Source organism: Mercenaria mercenaria, chromosome 14 (assembly GCF_021730395.1).
Source record: "Mercenaria mercenaria strain notata chromosome 14, MADL_Memer_1, whole genome shotgun sequence".
Classification (NCBI taxonomy): Eukaryota; Metazoa; Mollusca; class Bivalvia; order Venerida; family Veneridae; genus Mercenaria; species Mercenaria mercenaria.
In genome coordinates, this window is record NC_069374.1 from 29,435,917 (window position 1) to 29,455,510 (window position 19,594).

A 19,594-nucleotide genomic window follows, 5' to 3' on the forward strand; every position below is an offset into this window, starting at 1 on the left:
GTCCCGATATCAACCCAAGTTGCCTCGACAATAAAAACTTTTTTACCACTTTGACCAATACACTACTGACAGTTTCAACACTCATGATATTTAGACACCACCACCAAAGTTCTTGTATTCACAGAAACTTGTGACATACTCTTTAACTACAGGGACAGGGAAGGGGTGCGGGTTGACTGCTTTCTAGTAATCCTGCCATCAAGGAATGAACTTTGAAAGTGAAGCTACAGCACCATCAACATAAAATGGTAGCTAGAGACAGAGCTATTGACATTTCTAAGGTGGCACTATGTCAAGATTTGAATTCTCAACTATGTTACAGTACAGTATTATCTAGTTTTATAATATATTTCTCTCCCTGGATTTTTTTGTTTGAAAATCGAAATGGAAATGCTTTTATAACATTTCAAATGTACAATATCAGCTGTTTCATAAGAAACAGATTCTAACCTAATTCTCAATTTCACCGGAATAATCTTTTCAAGGTGTCTCCTGTAAAATCAATTGTAAACAAGGTAGTTATGTTTTGCATCATGTAATTTATAAAATGTGTTGCTTTTGAGGTAAATTACAAACAACAAACTTCAATAAAACTGGCATAACATTTTCAGTTGTATTACAGAAAATGAAATTTTGATGCTGAAAGTGTGTTTCAGAGTTATCTTCACTTGCTGCCATTGCTGAGAAATACTGAAGACTGATTTGAAAAAGAAGAAATCGCTTTTTGAAACTGGCAACAAATTTATTTAAAACGGAATCAGTTTTGATGAAAAACTTTAACCAACGCCAAAACATGCGATCAAGTTTCAAAAATCAGTCGAGCTAAGAAACAACTCAACAAACATTTCTCAATGGTGAATGCCATATACAAATTACACGAAAATTGAGCATAGTGCTGTATATATTTACAGTCTTCTCATCAAATATTCAGAATTGATAATAATTAAGTCAGTCAAAAGTCAACCATTAGTGTGCAGCTCCATTTTTGTGTGAAGAATTCTGTGACTCAAAAGAACGTGGCTTGACGACATAAAATGAAATATTAACAGCAGTAAGATGACCAAACTTATTAACTCCTAGTATAAAATTCACTAGGGTATCATAGTTGGGCCATCATAGTTAGCCGTTATCAAGTTATTCCCATCATAAACATAAATAAATGATGCGATAATAAATGATAATATTTGCAATAAATTTGCACAAATTATATGAGCTGCGCCATGAGAAAACCAACATAGTGGCTTTGCGACCAGCATGGATCCAGACCAGCTTGCGCATCCGCGCAGTCTGGTCAGAATCCATGCTGTTCGCTTTCAAAGCCTTTTGTAATCATAGAAACTGTTAGCGAACAGCATGGATCCTGACCAGACTGCGCGAATGCGCAGGCATGTCTATATCCTTGCTGGTCGCAAAGCCACTATGTTGATTTTCTCATGGCGCGGCTCATATTAAGACAGTCCTTAATAGCAGGGCTAGGCTGATGTTCATTGAATTATAAATGAAACCTATATCGGATCCACTGTCCTAACTGTACCGACTCATTGTATGGGAAGAATCTCAATGGAACAGAAACAATTGCTCATTACCTCCTTTAATCCATTACTGGGCAAATCTAGACATAGTAAATATACTGTTTTTCTCTCTGTTGTACTTTCTGGCTTTAGTTTTTTTTGGTCTCCTCTAAAGGAAATGATTGGACAGATTGTTTTTTTCCAGTTCAATTAAATAAATTGGCTGTAAGTGAATGAAGAAATATGCTTCTGCTGGGAAAGTAGTAAGAGTGCAGTTTGGTTAAAACTATTGTGTCCACAGAAATACGTACAGATTATAGGGCATGTTACTGTGAGTTAGGGGGTATGTTACTAAAGGAAAATATTACCACCCTACTTAATAATATGTTCTGTGCTGCATTTTTGATATATGCAATGCCAAACAAGAAACAATAATTTTGTACTTTAATGTCCAACCTTGGTCCAGTATAAACAGAAGTTGATTAAAACAACTAGAATTGCACCAACCCCATTCTGTCCTTTTTCTGAAATAAGAGGGAGAGGTATTGGCCACTGATCATCAGAGATGTATTGTACAAACATATATCAAGGTGACTACGTATTTTCAACATATCAATATGGGGTTAACACTTTTGGTAGTGAATCACCAAAGGAACAGTAACTATTGTGTGAAATGATTCCAAAACTTACAGCAGTTTCTCAAATGATGATTTCAAAGTTTCCATTAATACATAATTATAGAAATATTATAGCCATAACGCTCAAACTTGCTTTTTATGAATGGTGACATTACTTGGAACAATTCTGTTAATAAAGTCAGTAAATGGCATTTCCACCTTATTACTCTGGAAGCAGGACTGCAGATTCAGAAAAGATTTTTAAGGCCTTCCATAAACTTCCTTAAAGTTTTTTTGATGAATCAAAATGGCTTCAATAGTTCAGCCAAAAAGATTCTTGTGAACTTTATTTTGAAATAAGGCTAGAAGTCTCTGATAGGTCTTGAAGTTTCCACTATATACATATCTGGAAAAGTGACCATGCCCTCTGGCAGTCATGTTTTTGACAATTCAAATAATACAAAACAACTTCAGGTATTGGTACAATGTCACCCAAGGAACATTTTTCTAAAACTACTTCAAACTTGTAACAAGAGAACTTGTTAGAAGTTTTTGGGATGACAAAGAATGGTTTGAAGGAATTTGGTAGAAGGTCACCCATGGAACATTTCTGTGAAATTATTTTGAAATCAGGCCAGCACTTTCAGAGGAGAAGATTTTTTCAAAGTTTTACATACAACAATATACAGAAACATAACCCTAGTGCTCCCTGGCAGTAATATTTTTTTTAAACAAAATGATTTATTTTGAAACCACCCCAGTAGTTTCAGAGAAGAACATTTTCGATTCCATATGGCAATATATAGTGAAAACTAGCCCTATTGCTTTAAACAAAACAGAAGGATTTGAAAGAATTTGGCAGAGTCATTGTGAAATTATTTTAACACTGGGCCAGCAGTTTCTGAGAATGATTTTCTTTTTGGTTGCAATGGCAACCAAGACAGTGCATGGTTTTTATTTATGGAATCTGGAAGGGAACCATCCAAGGAACATTCCTCTGAAGTTTGGTTGAAACTGGCTTGGTGGTTTAGAAAATAATCTGCAGAAGACTGAGGACGGACAATGGATAGACCGACAACAAACATTCAATTACCCTATAAGCTTACTACAAGCACTTCATACTAACTTGAGCTAACAAGCGCTGTCGGATGACAGCGCGCTCGTCTATTCGAAGAATTGATTGAAGAATGGGGTCAAAATATTTCTACAGATATTCAGACAAAAGAAAAAAATACATTAGACAAACAATGTTCCCATATTTGTGGATTTCGATAAGTCTTGCACTAAATGGCAATGTGTGAACCAATTTCAAAGTCCAAAAAGGGCCATTATTCAGCCAAAATAGTTGTCAGAGTTATGTACACTTGCCTACAGATGGAAATCATGATGATAAACAAGTGTTCAAAGTTTAAAGCCATATGTCAAATAGTTGACAAAACGTGGCAATTTTAAATCAGAACCAATTTCCAAGTCCAAAAAGGGCAACAATTAAGCAAAATATATGAAGAGTTTATGAACTCTTCTACAGATAGAGACTATTATACTGAATAATGATAAAAGTTTCAAAGCCATATGTCAAACACTTTACACAAAATATAAACTGGTACGAAAACTTAACAAAGATTTCTAAGTCAAAAGGGGCCATAATTCAGCCAAAATCCTTGATGAGTTATGTATCTTGCCTATAAACTGGACATGGTGATGGTTAAAAGTGTTAGAAAGTTTCAAAGCTTTATCTTCAAAGACTTTGTCAAAATATGAACTGGTACGAAAAACTTAACCGGATTTCTAAGTCAAAAAGGGCATAATTCAGCCAAAATCTTGAGGAGTAATGTGCTCTTGCCTATACGAACATGGCGATGGAAACAAGTGTTGAAAGTTTCAAAGCTTTATCTCAAAAGACTTTGTCAAAATATGAACTGGTACGAAAATTTCTAAGTCAAAAGGGGCCATAATTCAGCCAAAATCCTTGACAGAGTTATGTACTCTTGCCTATATCTGGACATGGTGATGGTAAACAAGTGTTGAAAGTTTCAAAGCTTTATCTCAAAAGACTTTGTCAAAATATGAACTGGTACGAAAAACTTAACCGGGATTTCTAAGTCAAAAGGGGCCATAATTCAGCCAAAATCCCTGATGGAGTTATGTACTCTTGCCTATAACTGGCCATGGTGATGGTAAACAAGTGTTGAAAGATTTAAAGCTTTATCTCAAAAGACTTTGTCAAAATGTGGACTGGTACGGAAAACTTAACCAAGGTGTGACGCCGAAGCCGACGCCAACGCCGACACAGACGCCGACGCCGTGGTGAGTAGGATAGCTCTATTTATTCTTCGAATAGTCGAGCTAAAAAATGTTGAATCAGAAGCTGTTTAAATACACTGTACAGAACATCTCAAAAGAGTTCATTTTTCCAAATTTCAAATTCAGCTGAACAGAGATGTATCACGCTAATTTCCGTCTTTCATAAATTTGTCATACAGAAAGAATTTTCTTTCAAGTATCTTTTTTAACATTTTATATAGACTCTATAAGCACAAATAAGAAAACAAAAATGAACAGGCACAAATTCTCCTCTTTATAAGTCTATGTTTAGGATCAAATAAAGTATTGTATTTTTATAATAAAATGAAGACTGATATAATACCAAAAACGACTAACAACAAACTTTACTTTAAAAAATAAAATTAATAAATAATTATAATTAGCTGTAAAAAAAGCACATACTTTTCCAGCGACAACGCATTAAATCCAGTATAAATGTTTAAAATGGTTAGCGTATGTAACAAGGTCTCCGATACTGACAGAATACTTTCACAGTATACTATCAGCCGATTTTAAATCTGCAGCTGTAAAAATATTATATGAAACATAGAAAGCACATAATATTCTATCAATAATCCCATAAAAGGACTCTATCCATCCAAATATATTATCTTATATTATTTTATCATTTTTTCTCTCGGCAGATGATGCCGCTAACCTCAATGTTGCTATTAACACTCCCTATACAGAATTAAAGCTGATCAATACCCACTCTATATAATTCACTATAGGCACCTACCAATTTTATAGCAGACTCCATGTTTCCTGTTTAAAAAAAATGCGATGTGTTAAATGGCCAATAATGGGGAAAATTAATCTAGGTTCCAATATTTCCAGGTCATTAACTGGGTATTTTACTAGAATGACTGAATTCTGACAATCTGGATTATATACTTGTATATTGGAAATAAAAATATAAAGTTTAAAAGTATAGAGGGTTAACGAAAGAACAGCATGCTTGACTATTCAAAAATGTTTACCAAAATATTATTACTATAAGATACAAGTAAGTGTAAGGAATGTGTTTTTTGGGGGGTGGGGTGGGAGAGATTATTTTTAATGAATATCTTAATTGCGCAACCAAGAAGTAAGGAAGTGAATCTTGTTCTAAGAATTTCAGTGTAAATCATAATGTCAAGCAAATCTTTGACAAATTACACAATAATTTTTAATATACATGAATACATTCTAGCAAGTTATTTTAAAAATTACACTAAATGATTTAATGTTTTGGCAACCTGGATAGATCATCAATTATACTTTAGTAATACTGAAAATTTTCATCTTTATATATACAACAACATGTAAGCACTCACTGAACACAAAATTTAATGTGTGTACAAGTTGCAAACAAATCCAAATGCTTGTCCAAAATGTGATTAACTTCCTTTAAAAAATATTGATAAAGCTTCCTGGAAAAATAAAGTATTACCAGATTTACATCAGTTAACTATAATCAAGAATAAATGAGAGAGAAAAAAGATTCACTGCATCCACTGGGAGTTTTTATCAGGGAGACAATTAAATCCCATTTAAACATTTTCATAGATGTTTCCATAGTTACTCCTTGACAAGCACGTTTCCTAGGATACTCCAGTCTCTGTAAATTAACTAATCTCAAAAATGTGTCAAAACTCATAATTAACTGCAGCCACTTTGTTTTTTGTTTCTCTGGGTGAAAAGGTATCAGTTACTGTCAGCAAGTATATACCTGGCACTCAGGAAAAATTCTGTATGTTTCCATGTTAAAGTGTTCAGTGTCTGAACCTTAATAATAGCGATATTACTTTTGATAGACTATTACTTATTTACTATATAGTTACAAAGCTAATTTGATGTCATGTCAGATTTGCAGGGAAATGTGTGGACAAAGCCTTCTGCTACCAATCTTGGGGTCATGGGTTGGAGTTTCATGTCTGACACTTTCATACTGTTTCATTTTTAATATTATATCTGCAAACTAACAGACTGAAAACTGGGTACCATCCTTATCATGACTTTTAATGGTTAATGAGCTAGTGTTCAATAGTCAAAAATACTGGCAAAGATTGATGAGTGCCAGGTAAATACTTACGGACAATTTTGATGACTTTCATTCTTTAATGGTTGAGGAAGATCCGAAGTGCCACCCTGGACATTTTAGGCACCCTCAAGCACCTGTTAAAGTTATGAAAGCTACTGACAAGCAGGTGTTTTAGATTCCATACAATAACTTAAGAATTAGCTACAGCACCAATCGAAAAACTACGAGTTCCATGTGAACCAAGCTGTTGTTCAATTGTTATTTTTGCCATATTTGTTATTGTCATATGTATAATTATTGTTCTTGCCATATTTTTTCCCTTGCTATATTTGTTATTCTAGCCACATTTGTTATTCTGGCCATATCTGTTGTCTTTGCCATATCTGTTGTCTTTGCCATATTTGTTATATTTGTTTTTCTGGCCTTATTTGTTGTTCTTGCCATATTTGTTGTTCTTGGCATATTTGTTGTTCTTGCCGTATTTGTTATTCTTGCCATATTTGTTGTTCTTGCCATATTTGTTATTCTGGCCATATTTGTTGCTCTTGCCATATCAGCTGTTTGTTATGATGTCATATTTGTTTTTCTTCAATGTCAGATATTTTACATCATTTAATTGTATTCATGTTTTTCAACCCAAGTTTTAGCATAACTAGCTTTATATCATGTATATAGTATTAACCTTTAGCCTGCTGCCGGCAAGTGATCCTGCCTTTGCGACCAGTGCAGACCAAGATCAGCCTGCACATCCGTGCAGTCTGATCATGGTCTGCACTGTTCGCTATTCAGTCAGTAAATTTTCAGTGAACACCCCTTCGAATAATAAATGGTATTGCCCAAATTTAATGATGGACCAGTCCATTATAGAAATTTAGCAGGCTAAGGGTTAAACAGATGTCAGAAAGTTTGCTTTTCATACACAAGCCGAAATTCACACTGGATTATAACAGACTATCCTGATGGATAATACTCCTCGATGGAAAAATATCCCCATATGGGTAGTTGATTTTTTATATTTATTTCTTTTGATACAAAGACGATCTTTGCAAATCAGCAATGTACAGTTTTTTTTTACGGAAAAAAGAGCGTACATTAATATAAACCTCAAAATCTTTTACTTAAGCCCAAGTCAAAATGCTTTGATATATAAAATCTTTGAGAACTACCAGTCCAAATTTATGTTAATTTGTTTTACCTTCAGTTTATACTAATTTATAATTGAGCCACGCCATGAGAAAACCAACATAATGGCTTTGTGACCAGCATGGATCCAGACCAGCCTGCGCATCAGCGCAGTCTGGACAGGATCCATGCTGTTTGCTAACAGTTTCTCTAATTGCAACAGACTTTGAAAGCGAACAGCAAGGATCCTGACCAGACTGCGTGGATGCGCAGGCTGGTCTGGATCCATGCTAGTCGCAAATGCACTATGTTGGTTTTCTCATGGCTCGGCTCATATTACCTTGATTGTGATGAAAGTTTGGAGCTTATCTGAATCCCTCTAGAGACTGCTTCCTGGAAAAATCAGTACTTAGTATCCTAAGACAAGAGCACCGCCTTGCGGGTGCTGACGCTCATCTGATTTTTTTTTTGTGTAACAGAAATATTGTCCTACCCATGATTTTCTAAGTCTGAAAAGGGCCATCATTCTTGCAAAAAGCAGGATAGAGTTATGTTTCTTGATGTACAGTGTCCACTTATGATGGTGAAAAACTGTTGCAAGTTTTAAAGCAATAGCTTTGATAGTTTATGAGAAAAGTTGACTTAAACATAATACTCAACCAAGAAAATGATTTTCTAAGTCCAAAAGGGGCAATAATTATTGCAAAAAGCAGGATGGAGTTATGTTGCTTGCTGTACAGGGTCAGCTTATGATGGTGAACAAGTGTTGCAAGTTTCAAAGCAATAGCTTTGATAGTTTAAGAGAAAAAGTTGACCTAAACATAAACTTAACCAAGAAATCTGATATTTTCTAAGTCCAAAAGGGGCCATAAATCTTGCAAAAAGCAGGACGGAGTTATGTTTCTTGCTGTACAGGGTCAACTTATGATGGTGAACAAGTGTTGCAAGTTTTAAAGCAATAGCTTTGATAGTTTAGGATAAAAGCTGACCTAAACATAAAACTTAACCAAGAAAACTGATTTTCTAAGTCCAAAAGGGGCAATAAATCCTGCAAAAAGCAAGATGGAGTTATGTTTCTTGATGTACAGGGTCAGCTTATGATGGTGAACAAGTATTCAAAGTTTCAAAGCAATAGCTTTGATAGTTTAGGAGAAAAGTTGACCTAAACATAAAACTTAACCAAGAAATCTGATATTTTCTAAGTACAAAAGGGGCCATAAATCTTGCAAAAAGCAAGATGGAGTTATGTTTCTTGCTATACAGGGTCAGCTTATGATGGTGAACAAGTATTCCAAGTTTCAAAGCAATAGCTTTGATAGTTTAGGAGAAAAGCTGACCTAAACATAAAACTTAACCAGGCAACGCCGACGCAGACGCCGACGCCGACACCGACGCCGACAACCGCTCAAGTGATGACAATAACTCATCATTTTTTTTCAAAAAATCAGATGAGCTAAAAATGAATGGCCATGACGCCAAATGGGCTTGAACCCACAAAATCGTAGCTGAGCAGCTGAAACCTTAAGCACAAGACCTGGCACCACTCTCTTGGGTTAGTAGTGAAATTTCAATTACTGTATGACCACATTGCTCAAAGGCCAAATAAGGTCAAAAATTCATATAATTTCCAAAACAAACAAAAAACCCAATGTCCTGGATCCCTGGTAATAAACCTTAGTTACATGTATAAAACAAGACTAGTATAATGACTGAACAACCTGGTTTGATTTCTGGCACAGGTTTTGAAATATGCCAATGGCAAGGGTGCCTTCTGGGAATGAAAAAAAACAACAAAAAATTCTTGATAATCTTTGACCAAGATCAAACTTCCACAGAAAACATAACTGCCTAATCTGATGATTTCATTTAAAGAAGTCTGGATAAAAACTTAGTAGCATAGCTATTCTTCATAAACAAGCACATGTAAAATGAGAAGAAGAAAAAACGGACGTTAACATGTCGACCTCTCACAATGCTTGGAAAACTTTTTATATAACAACTTTGAGAAGATGTCGTCTCCTCTATCACAGTTAGTTCCATATAAAGCTATAAAATAGGCCATCAATTCACAATGGCATGGTGATGTTCAATAGAATTGTGAACATCTCAGTTCTACGAGAAAATCAATACGGAATTACGTCAACATCGCAGCCACAGCATGCTGTTTATGATGAAGCTGAGCAGCTTTCACGCACAACGAGACAATCCGATACATTCAGAAAATAGCGGCAAAAATCTCTTCCTCGTATTAAAGCCTATAAATGGAATAAACGATGTAACACCATTACAGTCAATAAGTTTTAATATGGAAGGCATTAGACCGGAATGAAAACATGGCAGGTGAAGCAATGTTTCCATACAAAAACATCACAGGTATTTTAAATACTGCAGAATTTATTGACTGCAAACATTTTTCAATTTTCTGTAAACAAAATGCACACAAATATAAACAATTGTTACTCAGTGAAAGAATCCAGAATAAATCTTGTGCTGGGTCAAGGTAAAAACAGCTTAATTTCTTGCCAATTTTTTCAAGGTAAAAACAGCCTAATTTCTTGCCAATTTTTACTGCCCTTTTTCTTTACAATAAATAACTGCAGTCAAAGGAAACTGTTCTTCCTAAATATGAAAACCCCTCAACACGATGACACTATGAGCATGTCATTCATTTTGACTATTCTTTATGCAATATTTGTCTTTCGACAAGTCAACTGATATAACATATAGATGAAAGAACTTCCCTATGTCATTTATTTTTCCACTTGAAAATGGCTAGGGCTGCTTAGAATCCATCTACATTTGTGTAAAAAGTAGTCCTTGATTATATTTTACTTGGGCTGCTAGTGAAAATACATTTAAGGGTATATACCACCAGTATGTATCACTATGTACAAAATATGGGAGTTTTTTACCTAAAAAAAGGAAAATTCTTATCTTAAAGAGATTACTAAATGTGAATGTCAATAACCTAGCAAGAACTTTTTACTAGCCCCGACAATTCAACTTTACATGTAGAAAACAAAATACTGCTGGAAACAAAGCTGCTATACAAGTTTGTTATATACCAAATACCAATGTAGTTATAACGCAATAAAACTTACTCCTGCAAATTTCAGCATTTGGCATACCATTAATATAATTTAAGAATTTAATTTGTTAATTTGATGAAAAACATGGTAATAATGCATAATGAAGGTAAATTTGATGGGCAATTAATAAAATTAATATAATTAGTATACTGAAACCAGAGAGCCAAGATGGCCCTAAATCGCTCACCTCAGAAAGCAGAATAACCTCAGCAACACTGGTAAGCCAATCTGAGGCCAGGAGCCCTTGCATTCACCAATACTTAAGAACGGCAGATATTCACTTTATCAATGACAGACTAAAATCAAAATCTAGCGTTTTAATGTCAAAGTTTCAGGCTTTAAAAGTTGACTATTAAAATGAGGAAAATTAGCATAATTGGGACACATCCTGCAGAGGAAACCTATTTTTAACTGATCAGTAAAAATTAAACAACTTTAAAATATTATCCTATAGTAAACACATCACTGAAATTAATAATGGTTTCTGAAAAAAAAGTTTTAAAGTTTTCAATAAAACACTTTACATGCATATGGGAAAATGATTCAGTGTCTGACCATGCACTTTTAGGACTGATGAGAAATTATAGACAATCCTCTAGCAGTTTTTTTTTTATCAGGTGGGGAAGTGGTCCAAGGCCTGTGATTTGAGGAAAAAATAGCTCGATATTTGGGCAATGGCAAATAAAAAACCTGATGTACAGTCAATTTTGGCGAAAAACTGCATGATTTAAAAGAAATTTTATTAGGAGGAAGGGGCCTATTAACGGCCCGTATTATAGAAGGAGAAAAAACACTGTCTAGTGTTACCTTCTGTCAAACTATCATAATCATTTCAAACTCTAATCACTATTTTCAGAGATGGAGACATAATTATTGGAAAACAAGACAAAGTCAACATATCTGACCAGGGCTCTCGCGAGTGGGCGACTTGAGCGAAATAGGCGCTCTAGAACTTCAAACTTCGCTCAAATCTAACCTCAAAGCGAAATGCAAGTCGCCCGATTTTCTTTGATTTCCGCACTCACTAATTAGTGCTACCCCGACTGTTGACAATTTGCACGGTGTCATATCGAGTGCCGAATACACAAACACACGCCGGGAGCATAATTTAAGCTCCGCCTACTTCAGGTACTTGCGAGATTTTCCCGAGAAGTGTGAAAGCGAATCAAATTATCCGATACACCTCGTTTATTGTGTTCAGCCAATTAGCGTCGCGTTTACATCTTTGACACTTCGTTCTTAATTGTCAACATGTTTGAGTGCAAAAAGCAAGGTTTTTTTAAAGAATCTGCTGATTAACCATGCGATTAATTGGAATTTGGTACACAATTATTTGTTATCTATGATAAAAGAACGACATGTAATGTATAAACTATGTTTAAATTGACTTCCATCGATGAATTTATTTGAATATGTATTTCTAGATTACACAGTTTACTTTCAGTTTTATTCGAGTGAGATACTGACATTCCTCGGTGAATGACTCGGTGTTAATAATAAACACTTCATACAAGATATAACCAAAATTCGGCGGGTTACATTTACAGAATCGGCTTGAATTTTGAAAACGACTTTTTTCAGAATTTTTTAACGAAACAATAACCACTGTATGGGAAATGATCTAACTAAGAAAATGAATGGTCACATCAATACTTTTTATCAAGAACATTACAGCCACCTTTCAAATCACTCAACATCATTGCAGTAGGAAAAGTCTTCCCACTTCTCCCTAAAGTCTCCTCACTTCTCCCTAAATCAGCTTGAGGGAGAAGTGACTTCTCCCAAAAAATTGGACCTAGCTAGACCCCTGCTGACATAATTAACCTTTACCCTGCTAAATTTCTAAAATGGACTGCTCCATCAGTCAATTTTGGCAGTACCACTTACTAATCAAAGAGATGTTCACAGAAAATTTACCAACAGAATAGTGAACAATGCAGACCATGATCAGACTGCACGGATGTGCAGGCTGATCTTGGTCTGCACTGGCCACAAAGGCAGAATCACTTGCCACCAGCAGGTTAAAGGTTAATTAAGCAGTGTCCATGGAGGTCAAGTATTTTCACAAATCCAAATAATTTTAACAACTTTAAAAAAAAAATCCTTCAATGATCAATTTGTACCACTGGTTTCACAGCAGAAGATGCTTTATGTTTTCCATATGAAACATGGTATTTATTGTTAAATCAAGGACACATAACTCTGGTCATGTTTGTTCAATCATAAAACTGGGCAAGATCTTACGGCCATAACATGATGACGATCAGTCTATCTGACAGAGCATAAACACATGGTGAAATATAGCCTTTTTTGACAAAATAAAAGTCATTGTAAACATCCCACCACTGTGAAACATTTGATCCTGTTTTGTACCATTTTTTCAAGATTTTAGCTGTGTTTTCATCCTTACAAATCTTCAACTGCAATTTTTACATGAAAATTCTTATCAATTTTTCCTAACGAACTAGCAGGAAGCATTTTGTTTTAACAATCAAGCTAAATACATGTATGCTGTAAATCTGACAAGTTGAGTGACAACATTTGTAGTCATACATGGTGCCCAAAAACACATACCCTGACACTTCTGATTCCAGGAGGATACGATGTACCAGTTCCCTATGTATACCTTACTAACTGAACATACTGAAGAGTCTTACCCTGCTAAATTTCTAAAATGGACTGGTCCATCATTCATTCTAGACCATACCACTTATTATTTAAAGGGGTGTTCACTGAAAATTTAATGACTGAATAGCGAACAGTGCAGACCATGATCCAGTTACCAGATCTCTAGACAGACCAAGAGGTCCGGTAATCAATATGAATACCGAGAACAGTATTTACAAAGAGGAGACTATATTTTATCTCTGATTTCAAAAGTTTACTTGTTTTTATAAATACATTGTAAGGGACAGGAAACAAGTATTTTTAACTAATAACTCTTTAATACCGGGAAAAATATGATCGCAAATTCGAGTAATAATAAAAAGCAATTTGTACACCGTAATTGGAATCTTTTATCAAATTCTTGTTTTTTTCTCTCGGGACAGATGAATAAAAAAAATAATGATCTTACTGTTTTCTTTTCTATTTAAGGTATGGATTGTGCTCATGAAAAAAAAGTTGCCGTTATCCTTTTTGTAAATCTTTTATTTATAAATAGCTCTCACACGGGTTGGGGGCATGTTGAATATGAAATTTAAAACAGCAATTTCCAGTCAAGTCATCATTATCTTCTCAAGTAGTAAAATTAATTCACAATCCATGTTAAAAAAACGAAAGAAAAAATTTTAATTCTTCAGGGGTTCCATTTGACCCAGGACCCCGGGTCCGGACCCGGGAGATTTTCAAAAGACGCTCAAAGGACGCGGCAGAATACTTGCCTGTGCGTCCTTTGGGACCCGGGGGCATTTTCTTTTGATAATCCTTTCTCTTCTCATTAATTTCCTTCAGTAAAACTATTTCCACGATAGACATGTGTATTCAAAATAAACACTCGCGGACATGCCCTCGTGCCTTTGATCTCTGCTAAATCCCGCCCTTTCTTCTGTAGACATGCCTCGTTAATTTTTTATCAGCAAGTTACGTCACAGTGAGTGCACATAGGTAACAAGAATCAATGAAGTGTTGAAATTAATTGATAAAGCGAATCCTGTGTACTGTCAAAAAAGGCGCCAATTACTAAATTATCGTAAGCAGCTGATTACCAAGCATGTGAAAAGTGCCCTGCAAGATTTTTTCATGCAAACTTTAAATCAGACCATTGTTTAGTGATCATATCGTAATTTCAACAAGAAACTTCACAAATTCTGATGAATTTCGAAAGCAAAAATAAGTTTAGAATGTCCGTTCACGGGTCTAATTACACCTGATGTCTTGTGCATGTTTCCAAAATTCCTTAAAAAAACTGACTTTCAATGCAGTTTTTAATGATAAGTAGCATCATTATTTGAGGAACTGTCGCTGATATATCTTAGTTTGCCAAGTAAACTGAGCAAAAACTACTTTCCAATGACATTCTGAAAGTGTACCAGTATCCGGATAGTACATTTTGAATACATTTTTACAGAGTGTTATAGCACTGTTATGTTATTAAAAATGAAATGAAATATTGAAGAAAAATCTAATCAAAATAACATGAATTTTGATAAAGTTTAGTTTACAATATGAGACTATATGACCTGAAACTGACATTTTTATTACGCTGTAACATGATCTTGGATTTATTGCTTTCTTAGGTAAAGATCTACGTATTACTGAATAAAAAAATATAGTCAATTATATGGACGTGCTGGGACAGGACTCATGTATTTTGGAAAAGGACCCTTCAAAATTTGGGCCCAAGGGTCCTGGGACTCTTGGGTTTTCGGGTCTAGTGGAACCCCTGATTCTTCAGTCTCAAGAAAAACACAAAATTGATAAAAGCTTTTGATTACAGCAAATAAAGTGCTAATTACTATCAATAATTTATCAAATTTGTGATTGTGTTTTTCTCAGGATTAAATAATTATAAAGCATTTTGTTTCCTGTCATTTATAACATATATAAAACGACGAAAAACAAGATCAAGCTAACTTTCGAAATTATCTCCTCTTTCAGTATGGCATATAGTTTTCAGTATTCATATTGTTTACAGGACCTCTAGACAGCCCTACATAGGTTGTCTAGAGGTCTGGTAACTGAACCCCTAGTCCCTGGGTCCAGAGGTCTGTTTATCGGACACCTAGCCACTTCCTATTTAAAAAGATATGCATCGAATGGTTCAACCCAAGTAAGATTAATTATAAATGAAATATTTTCAAAAAAATGTTATAATTGCAACTTTATGACAACTAATCATAGCTACTACCAGCAATTACACTAGGAATATGGTACATAACAGCACATATATCAATTACTGGACCCCTAGATTCCGGCATAGGCACCCGATTTTTTGGGCTACGCTCCTGCACCGCTAGTTTTTTTTTAAGTAACAGGGGAAAATCTGTCATTTCTTAAACGGGAGATTTGTGAACTTTTCACCTTTTATATAGCTAGGTTGAATTACAGTGCATGACATGGTACGATATATGCCAGTGCGCGCGCGCTCTGTGGTGCAGGAGCGTAGCCCAAAAAATCGGTTGCCTATGGATTCCGGGTCTAGAGGTGCGGTTACCAGACCCCTAGCCACTTTCTTTGAATTTATTTGAGAAGCTCCCCATACCCCCATCAGCAGAATGCTTAGCACCATCTGCACCCACCCAGGATATTGCACGTGTTTTCTAAGATAATCTTGTTACTTAAACAGTGTAAACTATTTTTGATCGAGCCTTCCGTGTATAATTTGGCGACTTTACTTTTCTTACCTGAAATTCTGATGCTGCAATTACAATGTCGCATGTGGCAACGCCTGTAAAATCACAATTTATCCCTTATCCGTAAAAATACTGTTTAAAGTTTAACATAAAAAGAAAAAAAAAATCTATTCTATTATTTTTTGCATTTTCTGATTTTGACGGAAGTTTACATTCACATGGAAGGTTTAATATATTAACCAATAACGCATTGATCATGTGCTATTGTCAAACCATCCATCCATTCGTAGCAGAGTTAAACTCGATAGCTTGCGAAAGAAGACAAATGAAAATGTTGCAGGCTCGGTTTGATTGTGCCTGTTGGTGAAATGTAGTGTAAGTGCATGCTAAAATCTACACACCCTAGAACCGAGATGAGCAAAACTCAGCATTGCAGGCATACAGACACTAAATGATTAGAGACCACCAATTGTTTTCCGATAGAGTTCCATTACAACATTATGGCGTGTACGGCCTTCCATAAATCGAAACATGTATATGTAATCACGTGTTTTCAAGAACTATCTTAGTTCCACCAAAATATCGGACGAAAAACATATGAATAGTGATGCTTTATTTAAGTAATTTTCGTGAATGAGATGTCCCCTGTTTAGCATGGCGGGAGAAATTCGTCTGAAAAAAAACTTTTTCCAGTACACATAAAATGTAGCAAATTTTGTCAAAATGTATAATAAAAATACTGTAAAAGCAGTAAAAAAAATCATTGTTTAAAATTAATCACTTCTTGGGTTTGTTTACATGAGTGGCTGATCAGAATGGACAAACATTACATTATTCCCAGCTATACACTTACCTCATTTTTTTCTTTGTAATTGTTTGCTGAAATCACATGACAGATCCATGCTAATGAAATGTCAGAATTACTCTTGGAAACTTAGATCATACACCACAACAATTTGGGGTCTCATTTTTAGCTGATTGTGCAGTTTGTGTGCTTGACTGAAAATATTTTTCTTGCATCAAACATGACCTCCACTATTATTTTGATTTTTATTAACGCTGACAAATTTCTTCAAGAAAATGTATGTTACAGACAATAAAATGGGTCCAAACGCACGAATAAGATTCAGTTTCGAAAACAAATCACTTCTTTTGGTTTGTTTACATTTCTCACCAATCAGAACAGACTAAACATTGCCTAATTCCAAGATATACGGTAACCTTATTCCTAGCGAGTTCCCGGTTTTTGTTTTAATTGGTGGTCTCTGACTTAAAAGCAATTAAGAGACATGCGCAGATGCGTTTGTAAGGTGGCCTAAACGTGGAAACAATGTTGGAACTAAACAAACTAGAATTTAGAGCGGGGATCCGAGGTTATGATGCTGCACATCACAGAGTCTGTCAACAGACAAAATTAAATACCCAAAGGGTGATAATGCAGTACTCAAAACTATGAAGCGGGAGTATTCAAACCACACAGTCAAGACAAACTGTTGTTTTCCCATTGACTTGCAATGTAACATTATAACGTGTTCGGCCGAATATATAATCACATCTTTTTCAACACCTGCCATAGTTAACACACAAAAATAGATAAATAAAGACATTTCATTTTTCGAGTGAATGATATGGTCTCCTATTTCAATCGTTGGCGTGGTCAGAGAAAATCGTTCAATGAAACATTTTCAATACACATTAAATCAGAATTCTTTGATCCTAATTTGTCCATTATATACAGAATATAACAATCTGTTACTTGTTTTAGAATCAGATGGGAATATCCGGTACGTAACTGTTTTGTGTGCAAGAAAAGATAGACTGCCAAATAAAAGAAGTCAGAGTCATGCTGCCGTGCTTATTGCCATTACATATAATTACCAGTCAGTTCAGAGTAATGAGCATCAACTTAACTGTGAAATTACTAGTTTAGAAGTTTCAGATTTCAGCTGTAGAAAATTGATTTTTAACTCTTTATAGACCTCATGCAACCAGATGATGATATTACCTTATAGTATTTAAATGAGTCTCTTTGCAGAGTAATAAAGTCTGTAAAACCCAAAAGAAAACCCAGATTTTAAACCAATTTCCTAAATTGTCGGAGATTTTAACCCGGGCAAAATTGACTTGAAATCATCCAGTACTATTCAAGGTGAAACAAATGTTAAGCAGCATTTAGAAATATAAGATATTGTTGCAAATCACACACTTGGTTAGCTGATGAATAGAATTGTGCAGGTATCCATCAATCGTTGATACGTGGAAATAATTCCTCCTAAACAGCCTAAGAACGTATTTCCTTACATAAATACAAAGCAGAAAAACCTGAATCGTTCACTACACTTCCACTACGTTGAAATCAGATATACTTCAAAAGCTAATATCTTGAATGACCAATTTCTTAAAGCTTTTGCAACAGTAACAGTACAAGAAATACCAGACAAAGGTCCTAGTCCTCATCCTACAATGCCGACTGTTTCAAATAGCTAAATGCATTTGTTTTGACAAAGAGTTTGATAATTTTACTTTAATGAGTTGCGAAATTGTATTTTTTTAAACATCGCATCGATTGTGGCGGTGATCCATTTCTTCGGCGGTTGATGTCTTTGCGTTAAGATTTTTGGTTTCTAAAATTAAAGTGAATTTTAATACATCTTTTCTAACTGAACTGTTTAAAGACTATATTCGTAGAACATAATAAAGATGTGTATAATGTTAAATGTTACATCTAATCATTGAATATATAGTAGAAAATCATTTTTAAATAGTTGGAATGATAATTTTATCAATGGGTGACTAATATAGGCGTTAATCATTTATATCATGTACACGCATGTGATTTGTTATGTATATGTAAAATCAGGAATGTGAACAGAGTTCACGGCCACCACACAGCACTCAGAGATTGTTGATGTGATACAAGTATAGCGGTGCACAATATGGTCAGAGCAGTTGGAAAGCATCTAAAATATACCCTTTCCTTAAAAAATATAGTACCCAACTGAAAAGTGTTGCGGCACTTAAGGCTAACAATAAATGACATGCTTTCAAAAGAATGTACATATTTACAGATGTTTGGTTGCTCGCTTTGTATTTCATATTGCCGAATATGTTAAACGTTCATTCTTTTTTCTCTTCTGTACATTTCTTTAAGCACTTATTCTAAGTCACAGTTACTTCTATCATTTATTTGTGTTTTGGTGTTATCGTAAGGTGATTATTCCGTCTTTCTCCATTCTGGGGTGTATTGTCTAACAGTCTCTTTGGCCTTTTAACTAAGATTAGTTCTGGTAATTCACTTACTCCACTGAAATGGCCATCTGGTATAAAATCATATCCTGTCTCTCCACATGTATTTTTCCTCAAACATAGGCTCTTCAAGAAGCAAGGAAGTGGACCATCATGTACGCCAAATTGTTTCTAAACTGTACTCTATCTAGAGCTGCAGAAGTTCTGCCAAACGCTCAACTGCAGGCTTTGGTGGCAGCCATTTTTATGCCATTTTCGTGGATCAGCAATTTTAAAGTCACTTTTCACTGACTTATCCAATGCTTTGGAAAGTGATAAGGCCCTGACTTCATATAATGTTATACTTGAGTCTATGTGTTTTTAGGGC

The 19,594-nt window shown here is 34.9% G+C and overlaps 1 protein-coding gene across 6 annotated transcripts in view; it reads right to left on the reverse strand.

Annotated features, from left to right (window-relative positions):
* LOC123526728 (calmodulin-binding transcription activator 1-like) overlaps positions 1-16,182 on the reverse strand; it is an 80,896-nt gene extending 64,714 nt beyond the window's left edge. For 5 of the 6 annotated variants that reach the window (XM_053523142.1, XM_053523141.1, XM_053523140.1 and 2 more), the window contains exon 1: positions 16,033-16,182. The gene's annotated coding sequence lies outside the window, so the exon portion shown is untranslated. Of the gene's footprint in view, positions 1-4,855; positions 5,110-16,032 lie in introns of those variants that run through there. The other variant, XM_053523139.1, reaches the window with a different exon arrangement.
* Positions 16,183-19,594: the final 3,412 nt, after the last annotated feature.